Source organism: Corythoichthys intestinalis, chromosome 4, assembly GCF_030265065.1.
Source record: "Corythoichthys intestinalis isolate RoL2023-P3 chromosome 4, ASM3026506v1, whole genome shotgun sequence".
In the NCBI taxonomy this organism is placed as follows: Eukaryota; Metazoa; Chordata; class Actinopteri; order Syngnathiformes; family Syngnathidae; genus Corythoichthys; species Corythoichthys intestinalis.
The window spans coordinates 44423263-44439224 of NC_080398.1; the positions used below are offsets into that span (position 1 = coordinate 44423263).

At 39.4% G+C, this 15962-nt stretch overlaps 1 protein-coding gene and 1 long non-coding RNA gene across 5 annotated transcripts in view; one reads left to right on the plus strand and one right to left on the minus strand.

The window, feature by feature from the left end:
* LOC130915030 (uncharacterized) overlaps positions 1–6236 on the plus strand; it is a 46942-nt gene extending 40706 nt beyond the window's left edge. Inside the window, exon 3 of the long non-coding RNA XR_009063045.1 lies at positions 5462–6236. This is a non-coding gene — a long non-coding RNA (uncharacterized LOC130915030). The remainder of the gene's footprint in view (positions 1–5461) is intronic.
* The window catches only part of galnt1 (UDP-N-acetyl-alpha-D-galactosamine:polypeptide N-acetylgalactosaminyltransferase 1), a 104806-nt gene that overhangs the window by 69352 nt on the left and 19492 nt on the right, over positions 1–15962 (minus strand). The window contains exon 1 of one of the 4 annotated variants that reach the window (XM_057834708.1): positions 1–15461. This exon is cut by the window's left edge and continues 9108 nt beyond it. The exons of 2 other annotated variants lie outside the window; for them this stretch is intronic. The gene's annotated coding sequence lies outside the window, so the exon portion shown is untranslated. Of the gene's footprint in view, positions 15462–15962 lie in introns of those variants that run through there. One more of the 4 variants, XM_057834706.1, reaches the window with a different exon arrangement.

Below are 15962 nucleotides of genomic sequence, written 5' to 3' on the forward strand. Positions count from 1 at the left end.
ATTTTCGTGGACTAGGACCTGTTTCACCCAACCAGCAACGAAGTATTTATAAGCCTCCAAGCTCTTAAAGTTTTTCAAACTTTCGTAAGAATAGGCTGATTTTGTGTGGACAAGATAGTTGTAAATATCACGGTAGCAGATGTCAGGCAGAGACGCCGAAGACAGCGGGTCGAAAAACATCGATTTAGGCATCAAATATGGATCTGGCGAATGGATAAACTGAAGCTTTTCCACATAACGCCTTTTATGCAATGCATCCAATGAGTTTACAGCGTCAGATAACACCGGGGCTTCCATGAATTCCTCTATAAATTGCACGACTAATTGAAACCATTGAGAATAGGGCTAAAAAATGACGGACAATATGGCGGCCGGATACAGCGACACGTCATTTTGTGACGTAGGTGAGTAGGGTCTATAGCCACCTGGTTTACTTGAATATCTAGATCAGGGGTGTCCAATGGGGGCCAGATTTGGTGTGGTAAAAATGTGGGGGGCCGACCTTGGCTGACCTCCTTTATGTAGAACAATATAAGTAAATTTTAGCAACTCATTCTGTGTGTATCATTTGATTTACTTATTTTTTTATTAATAATTTCAACAATCTCGCAACTACGGTAGCCTTTGTGGCGCGCTCTTTCGACTCTCGGGCTCTTGCAAAATACTGCTGCTGTGAAATTAAACTAGCTTCAAGTTGTTTCAATTTTTCGCGGCGTATCTTCCCTGTAATCTTGTCCTACATGTCAGCGTGTCGTTTGGTAATAACGCCTCACATTGATCTCTTTAAAAACAGCGACTGACTCTTTGCGAATGAGGCAGACACAGTTGTTGCGTACTTTAGTGAAGAAATAGTCCAATTTCCACCTATCCTTGAAGCGTCGGCCGTCGCAGTCAACTTTTTTTTGTTGATTGTCGCCATTTTAGAAAATTGGAAGTAAAGGGTCACACAGCGTAATGTTGCTAAGAGTGCTGCTGCCTTTTAGTGGGTAAATGAGGAGCAGCATTTAGTGTGTAAGCTACTTCATATGCTGGTAGCAGTACTCCTGACCAATTTATTAAGTGTGGGCGGGCCAGACGTTATTAATTTTATGACAGAGGCTGGGGGCTGGGGAAATTTGACCACGGGCCGCATTTGGCCCCCGGGCCGGACTTTGGACATGACTGATCTAGATGTTCTTTCAGTCCTTTTTTGCCAAATAGCATATTTACCTTTACAAAGGTTTAGTGACAGTTCACTTCATGTGCATATTGTATATTACTATTATATGACTAGTATGCATAAGGAGTTAAAATACAGACAGTATAAATACAATAATAAAAGAATATATGGTCCCTACTTAATGTATTTTTCTTCATCCAAGGACTATGGCATGTAAACCTTTTGATAACGAGGGGCAACTGTATTTTTGGACCCTATGTAATCAGAAAAAAAAAAAAAACATTTTAAACCCAATAGCGGGATTAAAATAGGGCTCAAGAGGATGATGTGCGCAGGTTTGGTTTACGTCCGGGTTTTTCTGTGTTACATGTCTCTGGGTGTAACATATGCTGTAACAGAGGGAGACATTACGTGTCATCTGTGGTATTCACAACAACAAAGTGCCATGTGTCCCTCCGCCTCTGCCTTCTCCCAGGCCTGTGCATTCAAGTTGTCAGTTCACTGATGTGGGAAAGGAAAACCAAGTGAGGCTGGCAGCACGGTATGAACTCACTAACACCAAATCTACTGGAAAACAAACCAGCGGAAAGGTAGACAAAGATGACAACAAGCGGATCAAAGACAAGTGTAACTGGAGCTCGACTGGTCTGACAATGTTCGAGGGGAAGCCCATGCAGCAAAAACAGGAATTCTAGGAATAGAGCAGAGAAAATAGGTAAGAAGGAGACATCCACCCTTCTTTGTCACGGCACTTTGTCTCACATTTTCTGGATGAAAAGGCAACAGGCTGTTCCTGTTGTGCTTCTATGATGGGGCCATGCGTCAGATAGCAGGGGAGCTGTCACTTGCTGGACATATTGTATGTACTCAGAGAGGGAGGCAAGTGTAGGAACAGGAACAAACACTGACCAAGAGACCGTAAATGACAGGCGTTGGAAAAGAGTTACACAGCAAAAGATAGCTGCTTCCTGTTTATGAAGGGTAGAAAATACAGGACAAAGAGCAGCAAGCCACTAGACTACTTCTAACTCTCTTCTCGGACATTTTGCAGATTTGGCTCAGTTCCAATATTTCAGTGTCTCTCTTTAGCCCCTGTCAAAGGAGGAAATACTGTATTTGTTTTTGTATGCCTCACTGTTCACTTGTAGCCGATTCTATCAGTCAATAATAGTATTTTAAAATGATATCAAATAAGACGAACATGGATTTTTCATTATCTGTTTTGTTTTCGTTTCTCTTTAGAGCCCGATTTGTGTACCCATACACACATTGAGGACAGAATCGGTGCCTTGTTGGCACTTTGCACTTGCACCTGATCAAAAAAACTGATGTTTGCACTATTTTGATTTGCACCACTATATTCATTGTTCAATACAGGCACTTTTTCCATAACTTCAGTTAAAGTTGTCCTCTTATTTTTCACAGAACGTTTATTGGGAAAACCTTGAAGTTGTTATATTTATCATTATTAAAGCACCCATTGGGGCATCAAAATACAAATAGCCATCATATGTTAATGCCACGACTGCAGACATTCCAAATTGAAAAGGCTAGGTTGGGCGGCGCACCATGTAGGATGTGTGTCGCAGGCTCTCTGTGGGAATGCTGTATTTTATCCTACTATTCAAACTCATGAAACTGTCCACTGCTGAGATTTAGCGCACACTGTGCTGCTGTGCATTATGAGATCGGCAGTTTTGGAAATGGCGAGCCTCCGACAGAGAACTGACCCATCGAAAAGTGGCCGTGGTAAGCAACGAACAGCGTCTGAATTACCGCCACAGCTGGCGGCTAACGACCATATGCTACGCAGCATAAAAGACCGGATTGATGAACTTCGAACGGAAATTTTCACATAATTCGAGACAATAATTTGAGTCTGTTAAGACAAAAGTGGCACGAGCTCTGAAGCCCGTAGCAATGACAATCGAGGCTCAGAAAGAAACAATTTCGGACCTTGAGCCGAGTGTGCAGCTAACGAAACCCAGCTAGCTAGCCAACGGGCTAAGGTGGCTAAGCTGTCGGAAATAGTGGTGTCCTTAAACACGAAATTTGAAGACCTGGAAGCCCGTTCGAGGCGAAATAATATTAGACTTGTGCGCTTAGCAAAATACCGCTCCCTGATCTGAATCAAACCTTGAGAGAGGAGCGAGAACGCCCTATTACTGGACATCAACTGGAAAAGGCAGTTAAATCCTTACAGAGCGGCAGAAGCCCGGGTTTGGATGGTTTTTCGAATGAATTCTTTAAAACATTTTGGAAGCCATTAACGCCATATTTGTTGGAGGTGTTTACAGAGGCCTTTGATCTTGGTGCTCTCCTCCAACTGCTAAATCAGGCATGTATCTCTCTGATTCTCAAGAATGGTAAAGACCCATTTTATCGCCCTCTCAGTTTGTTGAATGTGAATTTTAAACTTTTGTCTAAATTGTTTGCTCTTCGTCTAGAGCGAATACTACCATTGATCATTTCTCAAGACCAGACTGGTTTTATTGGTGATAGACACTGTTTTTTCAATCTTAGAAGGGTTTTCAACACTGTGTACAACCACTCAACTGATGCCCGGTCGGAGAGCATCTGAGAGGATTCTGAGAAGGCCTTTAACCGAGTGGAATGGGATTATTAATGTTTTTGTTTGGGGAAATTTAGGTTTGGAACAAAATTTGGATCTTGGATTAGGCTTCTGTCCTCGTCTCCAGAAGCGTTAGTTAGAACGAATAATACAAATTCCGAATATTTTCACTTATCTCGATCTACCAGGCAGGGCTGTCCCTTGAGCTCACTGTTGTTTGCGGTGGCACTGGAACCTCTTTCGGCTGCACTGAAATGTCACCCTGACCTAAATGGTATAGTGTGACATGGTATGGAGCTGAAAGTTGGACTATACGTATGCTGATGATCTTCTGTTATTTTTGTCTGACTTATCTCGTTCCATTCCTGCAGAACTCACTATTTTACGTGATTTTAGTAGAATCTCAGGGTATAAACTGAATCTGGGAAAGAGTGAAATATTTCCTGTGAATCAGCTAGCCGAGGTATATTCATTAGAAACTTTGCCATTTAGAGTATCTACATCAGGTTTTGCTTATCTTGTAGTTTATGTGATGGACACATTAAGCAACCTTTGTAAGATGAATTTTAAATCACTGCTCGTACAGCTCAAACAAGACTTTGAAAGATGGTCCTTACTCAATCGCTCTGTTCCAGCTCGGATAAATTCGGTTAAAATGAACATTCTCCCTCGATTTCTTTATTTGTTCCACTGTATTCAGTTTTTTTTCCCTCTTTCCTTGTTTAAATCGGTGGACAGCCTTATTAGGGATTTTATATGGAATAAAAAGAAACCCAAGTTGGGCTATCAGACACTCTAAAGACCCAAAGAACTAGGTGGAATGGCTCTTCCAAATACTGTACTATTATTGGCCAGTTAATATTAAGAACTTGACATATTGGCTCTGCTATGAGAGTACTGATAGCACCCCACTGTGGCTTGATGTTCAAGCCAACTCCGTCAAACCGGTGACATTGAAATCCCTATTGTTTTCACCGCTCTTATCATCTACCTGTCCAAATTCACAAAATTTTGTTGTATTCTACTGTCTCAGAATTTGGAACCAATTTAGAGCATATTTTGGTCTACAGGCGCCTTCCATTCAGGCTCCAATTTCACCGAATCATGCTTTCCCCCCTTCTCTACTGGATAGCACATTTATTTACTATGTGGTCTAGGCTGGGCATTGAAATGTTCAAGGACTTGTATCGGAATCCAACCTTTGCTTCCTTTCAACAGCTAGCTGAAAAGTTTTCATTACCTAACTGCCATTTTTTCAGATATCTTCAAATCCGCACTTACTGTATGTTCGCTCACTTTGGCCAAGTTTCCCGACACTCCCTACTACCTCAGTTTTAGATACCTTTTTAAAACCTTTGCCATCGCTAAAGGGTGCAATTACCATAGTTCATTTATCACAGCTATTCAAATATTTACAAAACCGGATCAGATTCCACTTTAAACACCCTTAAGGCAGTATGGGAGTCGGGTTTGGAAATTAGTATACCTGAAGAGGTTTGGAGAGAAATTATGTGGGACGCATAAATCCTCAATCTGTGCTAAACACGGTTTTACCCAGTGCAGGATCCTACGTAGAGCACATTATACCAAAGCTAGGCTAGCCAAATTATTTGATGCGGTCTCCTCCACTTGTGATTGATGTAAGCAGGCTCCAGCTGATTATGCACACGTTTTGGTTATGTCATTCTTTAACTGCATATTGGTCTGACATTTTTGCTGTCCTATCAAAGATCACCGGGATGGATATTGCTGCAAATGCCTTGACTGCTCAGTTCGGTGTGGTTCCAGAAGCACGTTTTCTACCTTCCCAGAAAGGGGACCTTATAGCATTTTCAACCTTGCTGGCTAGGAGGCAAATTCTTTTAAGATGGAATTCTCCAGTCCCACCTACGCAAGCCTACTGGCTCAAATAGATGTTATATTTTCTCAAATCGGAAAAAAATAGACTGACACTCAGAGGATCGGCTGAGTCCTTTGAGAACGTCTAGAACCCTTTTTTGGTATATGTTAAAAGCTCAGAATGTAATCTTTGTGTGGATGTTTGAACTTTGCCCCAAATATATGTGTGAATATTAGTTTTTCTTGATCTGTGCCTTTTCCCCTTTTAAAGGGAAACAATAATCATATATTTTTTTTTCATATAGTTGGGTTTTGGGGGGGTTTTGAGGTTTTTTGTTGTTGTTGTTATTGTTTTGTTTTTTTCTGGTAAAGGAAAATATGCTCAAATGTTACTTCATTATGTCATGAAACTTATGTGACCAATAAACAAAACAAAAAAAAAGTCCACGACTGCATATACAGTATATCAGCATTGGGTTGATATCGGGATCGAATTTTTGGAGTTGGACAGTATCGCAATGAAAAGTAATTATCGGACAACTATAATCATTCACTGTAATTTGGGATAATATTAAAAAGTATATAAAGTATAATAATAGATTCATTGGTAATAACAATGAACTTGATGGTGTGGTATTGATTTTTGATCAGCTCTACAGTACAGCAATTGAGGCTTCTCACACAGTGTCAAAATGGGATATGATGCAATGTGTGTATTTTATCATAACATTTTGGTTATTTCCATAATGTTTACGAAAAAAATCTTAACTCAAACTTTCCCTTCAAGGTTTGTTGTATTTGAGAACTGATTGGAGTTTGGTGAAAGCTTGCACATTGTTTGAAAGGGATTATGTTCTTGCACTTCATAGTTCCATCCATCATCTACTGCTTAGTCCGGGGTCGGGTCGCGGAGGCAGCAGCTTTAGCAGGAAAGCCAATACTTCCCTCTCCCTAGCCACTTCAACCAGCTCCTCCGGTGGGATGCCAAGGCGTTCCCTGGCCAGCCAAGAGACATAGCCTGTCCAGTGTATCCTGGGTCATCCTCGGGGGCTCCCGCCGGTGGGACATGCCCGGAACACCTCTCCAGGGAGCGTCCAGGAAGCATCCAAACCAGATGCCCCAGCCACCCCAACTGGATCCTCTCAACGCGGAGGAGTAGCGGCTCGACATCGAGTCCCTCCCACTTAATAGTTATCAACTTAAATTATTATGAAAGAGTTAGCAACTGTTTATTGTTAAAAAGCAGTCCTTTAAATTGTTTTACACGACTTTGTGTAATAATGATAGAAAGGTGTTACATTCCTATACAAGTGTGCAAACAGTAGGATGACATCATCTTCAAAAATGGAGTGGTAAAATTTAAAATTATCTTTACATTTTTATTTCATGTTCGGTATTTGTGAGTTGTCTGAACCTTGTGTTGCCCATGTGCAAATTCTTAGTCGCTCTGGGGTAAAAAAAAAGAAAGAAAAGAAAAGCATGCTAAAGACTTTTGAAATGCATACTGTATGTCTCATCTTTCGCCTTTTTTGCAGCTTTTATAGTTCTGGATGCGACCATTCCAATTCTATTCGGATTTCAAATGTGCCTGCCTGTTTGGAAAGCTTGCAAAAAGCATAATAAGGGAAGATGTGAATCTCATTGAACAATTTTTAACCAAGTGACTGTTCTATCAGGAGTTGGAGTTTACTTTTGAACCAAAGGTGTAGTCGTGGATCTTTCTGACAAAGTATCAAACAATAAGAGATTTGTCCCTCACTTTTGTATTTGTTGGCAGGTCACTTTTGTATTTGTTGGCAGGGCACTCGATATCCTCCATAAATAGCTCATATTAGCCTAAAATCATTTAGTGATGACTTTCAGTGTTGTTAATAACGGTGTTAGAGTGTAACTGCATTTTCTTTTTTCAGTAGTGACTAATCCAATTAATTACTTTTCCTATCTTTGCAATGCCATTACCGTTATTGAGAATGTGAAGGGGCGCGTTACTACAATTTGGTTAAATGAGGCGCAAGTTGCCTGATTTTATCACAGCTTCCTCAGAGATATCATAGCGGGAGGGTTAGGAAGGAAGTAGGTGGTGACGCCGATGATGATTGACTAGGTGGCTCATTAGCATTAGCATTTAGCGTGGCGAGCGTTATCTTAAACTCTTGGGCAACTTTCTTTTTTTTTTTTTAACATACAGTTCGTGGCGTCTAGGTGGGTACAATTAATTGAAAAAAATGTACTGTTTTCCTGCTGAGTGTGCATAATCACCAAGTCGGCGTTGTCCTTGTAGACGCTACAATATAATAATTTTTTCATCATTATTACCAAAAATAGTCAGTAGTAATAGTTTGGTGCGGGTTTAGTACAACAGGGAAAATAAAAAGGTTCTTTTTCCTCACAGCATTCCAAATTTTAAGTTTGTATACCGTTACATTGTTATACAGGTGAAATTTTTAATTCTATACGTTTATATATATTTATCTTTTATGTTAAAGATATTATAGAATGTATAATGTAATAACGTGTAGAACATTAAAAGTAGCATCAGTTACTTTGCCGAGTAACTAATTACTCTTATAATGAGGTAACTGTGTTACTAACTCAATTAGTTTTTGGGAGAAGTAATTTGTAACTACTTTTTAAAGTAAGATTAACAACAGCTGATTTTAGACATCTATAAGCCATCTGATTTTTGCCATCTATATTATTGATGAACAAGCACAGTGGTAACATTTCTGTTCACTGATGATTTAAGTCTGCTAAAAAAAAAAAAAAAAAAAACTCTGCTTTTCTTGTTTAGTAGGATCGAGAGTTTCCAATGCCCCAAGCTGTGATCTCAAAGCTGGTGGCAACATTTTCAGTCTGCAAAAGACTTAATTGAAAGTGGTTTAATACAATTCATTGCAATGGAAGATATTTGTAGCTGCATGAGAATAAGTGACATGAATCAACATAAACATGTCCTATATCACAAAGCTTTTCCATAATGTAGTGGGTCGTGGGGAACAATCCTTAAGTACACTAATCTTTGCCGAAGTATAATAATACAGTTTTCGTGATTTTGCTTACATCAACACCTCTTTCGGCCCTGTATTATTATTATTATTATTTTTAAGTAAGTCTTAAGAACTGAAAAAGAAAACATACTTTTTCAGCGTTTCTGATAAAAAATTATTGGCCACAGAATTTTTGGTGCATCATTATTACAGAGCCAAGTCTGCATATCATCTTTAATACACAGTTAACAAAAACGAAGAGGAAAGAAAATATTTAGTTCCTTTTAGATTTTTTAAGTGACAGTTTGTGGCTTCATCACAGAAGAACTGTGCACTGAAATATTGCCATGAGCACATTACATCACCCATCATAGTGAATCCCTTCTGTTACTTGATGATTAACTTGTTTGACATCCCGTCAAAATGTGAAAACCAAGCCATCGTCCTTGTCTGCACACAGGTTGTGAGTAAAGAAGCAGAAGGGATTGCTGTTTGTTTCCTTTTTGTAATCAGCATCAGAGACCAGGAAACATCACAAGATAACAATCAAGGTAGAAATATTCACCGAGATTAAAATGTGACGCAGAACAGCATAACTTATGTTTTGGTCACTGCTCCCAGAGCTGGTCTCTTTAACCTCTTGTTCTGTGGAGTGCTAAATCTAAGGCAGAACTTGTGCGGGTCTTGTCAGTTAACAGATACATTTCATATTTCCTTAATTTTTTTTATATGCACCCTAGCTTGAAAATAAACACAACAAGAGAAAAAAATAAAGTCAATCATTCTCAAAATCTTTACAAACACAGATGAACATCTAAGGTCAGAGAAAAGCTATTCCAGGGTGCTTGTCATCCTTGTTTTCTTACGTTGTTTTTCTTTTGTAAAGGCTGGTCCTTTTTTGAAAGAGGGGCCTCTAAACATTAAGGCTAGGGATCAATCAGGATCGGGCATACCGGAAGTCACTCAAGTAAAAATACGGTGGATCGCGTCAATTTTCAAAATAATGTACAATTAATTTCTTTGTGGCACTTTAACTTTAGAAAATTCATCAATAAATCCTTTCAGAACCTTACATGAGAAAATATTCATTGAGGCATCTGATTGGTAAAATACATGTTAAAAGGTTTGTCATTGCGATTGTTTTTCTCTTTAGCATTGGACTTCTTTTTTCACAGACTGTGTGCAACTCCAGATTAACAAATGTTACACTAAATGCCTCCCAAAATGTCCCCCACGTCAATCTTAGACAGTTTAGCCTCTTGGACTATGCCACTTTAACAGAAATTGTGTCGAAATTAAAGCCCACAACATGCTGCCTTGACATCCTTCCTTCAAACTTTTTCAAAACTGTTTTGCATTGCATAGCCCCAGACATACTTCAGATTATAAATACTTCTCTCCAAACAGGAGAGTTTCCTCAGACTTTAAAAACTGCAGTAATAAAACCTCTCCTAAAAAAACTAATCTGGATGCCTCAACCATTAGTAATTACAGGCCAATATCAAATCTGACATTCCTGGGGAAAATTATCGAAAGGGTTGTGTTCGAACAGATCCAGACTTTTTTGATGCAAAACAATCTTTTTAACTCATTTCAGTCTGGATTTCGGCCACAACACAACACCGAGACCGTGCTTATCAAAGTCCTAAATGATATTCGTCGGAATACCGATGGAGGCAAATCATCTGTTCTGCTACTATTGGATCTCAGCGCCGCATTTGACACGGTTGATCACAACATACTACTCAGCAGATTTGAACAGTGGGTAGTAGAGGTGTGCAAAATTTCCGATTCTTAGATTATTCGCGATCCGGCCGTGGAAGATTCGAGAACGATTCACAAACATCCAAATTCCGATTATTGAAATATGGCAAGTAAAGCAGAAGTACGACACACTCAGCACGCCGCGCGGTCTTCGGTACGCAATTAGGGACGGAGCGAGAGTAGCTAAACATCATGCTTCTCATTACCCGGCCCCTCGGGTAACGCCAATGCTCAACTCACGGCTCTAGCTCAACTCATGCCACGAGATAAAAAAAAAACAACATACCTGACTGCTGCCGAAAAGCTGCCACAAGCCACATTATGTTACGGTAGATATCATTTATATAGGACTAGATGCATTATAGCTTCGGTATCGTTACCAGCACATCTACAAAAAAACTAGATGCGGGCGTTAGTAACGGCCGCCATCTTAAAGCAGTACACTTCCCTGCAAGGCTGTTGTTGCGAACCTTCCAAGCGAACCTAATTAACTTTTTATCTAAAATATTGACTTGAATCTATCTTTAAAATAGTTTAAAAACTTTTACATGTTGAAAGTAGACAAAAGAGAAATTATGGAATAACAGGAGCAATTTTAACAACTTTAACGGTTGATTCACAACATTAAATTAATTGAAAGTAGTTTAAAGCTGCTGATATAGAATGGGGACTGGAGTTTTTTTATCTACTGTTATTTTTGTATATTTGTTTACTGCTATATGTTAACTTGATACTGAAATAGTAGTTTGGTTTAGCCTGAGAGGATTTTTGAACAATTTTGGAACTAATGTACAAAACAAATGAAAAAAAAAAAAAAAAAAAAAGGAGTGGGGTGCATCAATAATCGTTTTATAATCGAATCGGAGCCTCTGAATCGTAATCGTAATCGAATCGTTAGGTGCCCAAAGATTCCCAGCTCTAGTGGGTAGGGTTTACTGACACTATTCTTCAGTGGTTCACATCCTATTTACATGATAGGGATTTCTTTGTGTCAATCGGAAACTATCAGTCAGAACGAACCAAATTCACGTGTGGAGTCCCTCAAGGGTCAATTCTTGGACCACTCTTATTTAACATCTATATGCTTCCGTTAGCTCAGATAATGGAACAGTATGACATCTCCTACCACGCCTATGCAGATGACACACAACTGTACATTTATGTGTCCCCACATGATTATAGTCCCTTAGTCTCCCTGAGTAAATGCATTAATCAAATCAATGAATGGATGTGCCAGAATTTTCTCCAGTTAAATGTGGAAAAGACAGAGGTGATCATTTTTGGGCCAAAAAAGGAAAGGTCAAAGATAAGCAGCCAACTTAGCACAATGTCACTTACAGCTACAAATCAAGTCAGAAACCTTGGCGTAATTATTGACTCAGAAAAAAAATTTGATAGCCATCTAAAGTCCGTCACTAAATCCGCTTATTACCACCTAAAAAATATAACCAGAATTAAGGGGCTTCTGACTCAACAAGACATGGAAAAACTTATGCATGCATTCATTTTCAGCAGATTGGACTATTGCAACGGTATATTTACAGGTCTTGATAAAAAATCAGTCAGGAAGCTGCAGCTAGTACAGAATGCTGCAGCCAGAGTCCTCACAAATACAAGGAAGCTGGACCACATTACACCGGTTTTGAAATCGCTACACTGGCTTCCAGTGAGTCAAAGGATAGACTATAAAATACTACTGCTCGTCTACAACACACTTAATGGCCTTGGACCAAAATACATGCTTGACTTGTTAGATTCCTATGAGACATCTAGACCCCTAAGGTCGTCTGGAACCGGTCTTCTGCATGTTCCAAGAACAAGAACCAAGCAGGGTGAGGCAGCATTTAGTTATTATGCTCCTCACCTCTGGAACAAGTTACCCGAACGTCTGAAGTATGCTCAAACTGTTAGCTCTTTTAAATCAGGGCTAAATCCGCTTTTGTTTAGCACTGCATATCCATAACTGTCTATGTATTTCAATCTACCTGCTTTCTATTCCTCTTGTGCTTATCTCCATTGCTGATTTCAATGATTATTATTAGTAGTAGTTTTTGTTTTATTTTTATTTCTGTTTTATTTTTATTTATTTATTTTTATTCAGTGATTAAATGCGATCTTTTGTCTTGGTTTTTACGTTGTGTTGATTTAAATGTAATTTCTATGATCTTCATGTGATGTAAAGCACTTTGAATTGCCTTGTATTGAATTGTGCTATATGAATAAATTTGCCTTGCCTTGCCTTTCTTCTTTCAGAAAGAAGTGAGGAAAAAAAGAAGCGGAGGAGGAAGGACTGTAAAAAGTGCAGTACTGTAACATGTTTGAAATTTTTGTTCAAATAGAAACAAAAAAAAAAAAAAAAAACCTTTTTTCCTGGTATCAGATCGTGACTCTGTATCGGCAGATTCTCAAAATCAGGTGACTCCGACCCGGGTGCAAAAATATCCGATCGGGACATCCCTAAACAAGGCGCCAAGTTAATAGTCTCCGCTGTATTGGAGTCTTGTGCATGAGCTGGGTTTCCCCTGTCCTTTATTAGCCTGGTGGGGCGTCTGCCTTTTCTTGCCCCGATCTACCACTCGAGAGATCTGATGGACTCAAAAAGTGGGTTACGATTAGGGATGGGAATCGAAATCCGATTCCAATTCAGAACCAGTTCCGAGTGTTTCGAGGCCTCGACATCACAATGAAAAAGCCTTAACGATCCCTTTAACGATCCCTAAAGACGCATATCGCGTCGTGGCGTGTCTTGTTGTCCAGACGCATCAAACTAGCATGGCGCCAAGAACCACTCGCTCCAAAGTTTGGCTACACTTCACCAGGAAAAAGGGTGAAAATGAAAGGTTATGATAGTTTAGCACGAGCGTTGCTGCCGTAAACATAACAATGACATAGGTTCGAACGCTCGAAAGTGTGTCTTCATTTCACGAGGAAAAATTACAACAAAGCGACTTGCAGTCATTGCGAGATGGAAATAACTGCATCGGGAGGGAATAGACTGCACTGTCCTCACCGAGACGCTAAGGCTCAGTCCTGGCTATACAGCTAGCTAAACTCCCAAATGACGATGCAGAAGACGTTGGTATAATTTGCTGACTTTATTCAACCATCACTTGAAACTAAAAATAGAAATGAAACAAATCAATTTCGTCCCCAATAACAAACAGGTTCGCATCAACTTAAATCAGCGATGATTAGCTGCTAACACAGTCATAACAAACTGTTAGCATGCGTTCGCTAGCATTAGCACATCGTTTAAACCACTACACACCTGGATTTAAGTGTCCGATCGCGAGTGGAAACACACAACAACAACACAGAAGATGATACATGCAGGCGTTGGCTCTGTGGATATTTTACAAACATTAACAAAGAACGTAGGCTCGTGGCAGTGTTTCCCTTTCTCACTAACTCGCTCACTGGCTTGGATGCGGCATTTCTTCTTCTTCGCGCTCTTCTTCGCGTGAGGAAGCGCAAGGGCGCCACCACTTGAGCGTGAAAGCGCCATAAAAACTAAAAGGCATGCATTTCAACATACTGGTAAATAAAAACAGGGCTCCCCAAACTACGGCCCGCGGCTCCATATTTGGTCCGGCCCCCTGAACAATTCCAGAGAGCATTTTGAATTTTTTTTGTTTTTTTCTCCCTCAGTAGTGTTATTTATTTCCTGGCCTTTTTCAGTGAATAAGTCAGAGAGGGTTATTTGGTTATTATCTGTTTAATTAATAGTGCTATTATTATTTATTATTATTATATTATATTATTATTTGTATTTTATTTACTTTTGTTCCGTGAAGAATCCACAGAGGGTTATTTGATTGTGGCTTTCTGAAAAACAATATTTTTTTTACATTTTGCACTCCTGCAATCGTCACACTTTTTCTGTTACAAACTGACCCCGGCCTCTCATCAGAGAAGGGAAAAGTTATTTGGCCCTCACAGGAAAAAGTTTGGGGACATTGCCAAAGGCAGAACAACGACCTATATGCCAAAATATACCAATATTTTTTATTTCTATTAGAAAAATGTTTCAGTAAAATGTTACACATTCTTGTGTATTTGCCACTTATTGCCACAGTTAACATTGAGGCTTTGGGCCTCTTTTGACCTCGTTGTGAGTTTGTAAGGTTGTGACTTCTGATTAAACAAACTTGATGCCAATCAAAATGTTTGTTCTTCTTTTTCCCGAAATTAGAATCGATAAGAGAATCGATAAAGAATCGAATCGTTAAGCAATATCGATAATGGGATCGGAATCGAAAAAAATCGTATCAATTCCCATCCCTAGTTACGATTGCATATTAGTTTGAAAATCGACCGGATCCACCGTATTTTTACACGAGCGACTTCCGGTCTGCCCAATCCTAGCTAGTAGTATTGACGCAGGAGGGTCGCGTCTCGCATCAAATAATAAACTCTGCCGTTCTTTTCGCATGCGTCGCGTTGAGCCGCTTCTGGGACGCGTCTGACACGCGGCCGCACTGCGACTGGTGTGTATTGACTGACTGACTTTAACGCCCGTGTTTCAGTGCGTTCTCGCGGCGGCCACGTTGTCGCGCCATTGACGTTTCTTACTGTCCTATCGTGTTGGTCCTCATTATAGTAGAGAAGACGGAGTAAATATAATCTACACAAAGAAACTGTAACCCGATCGACTCACAGCCTCGAAAAGTAAGGGTTACATTACGTCAGAAACTCGTTCGGTATGCCTCCGTTCCGAACCGAGCACCCCGTACCGAAACGGTTCAATACAAATACATGTACCGTTACACCCTTACTTAACAGTCATTATTTCAAAAATTGTTATGATACAAAAAAATAATAATAATAATAATTTTATTATCATTATATTTATGTTATTTAAAAAAATAAAAAACACGGTGGCCTGCCAGTGGGCTTCTCTACTGACAGACTTTGAAAGTTTTGTGGGGTGAAATCCTGCATACGCTAACATTTCACAAGAGGACAGTTCTAATTTGGAGAATAAGTGCAATGTTATCCTGAACGTGTTCATTCATTGAAGGCGTTAAGACATATAATCAAAACAGCTATTCTTTATCGATTCTCTTATCGATTTTAATTTGGAGAAAGAAAAAATTCCAAACATTTTGATTGGCATCTAGTTTGTTTAATCAGAAGTCACAACCTTACAAACTCACAACGAGGTCAAAAGAGACCCAAAGCCTCGATGTTAACTGTGGTAATATGTAACTGTAATAGAAATTAAAAAAAAAAAAAAAAAAAAAATCATCTTTTTAAAGGACATATGAGCTGATAGCACTCAAAAATAATAATATAAAAAGATAAATACTGTCAAATACAACAGAACAGTGCGTAGTGCAAATGTGGAAAATTAACTATTCTTTTGCAGAAAAATAAGCATGTCTGCTTTTTCAGGTAGGATACGTGATCTTTCTGGGCCTGTGGTATCTCCAGCAGTGGAGAACACCCTCTCAGATGGGGTGGAGAAAGCCTGCACACACAGAAAGAGTTCAGCTAGTCCAGACAGCAGGGGCAGAGTATCTCTTTTGTTGTCCCAAATAATAACAAGTTCATAATTAAGATGGTGTAATTACATAAGGACGGTTGAATCTCATACAATATAAGAGGAATTTTAGCACAATCCTCCGTTAACTTGGACTTG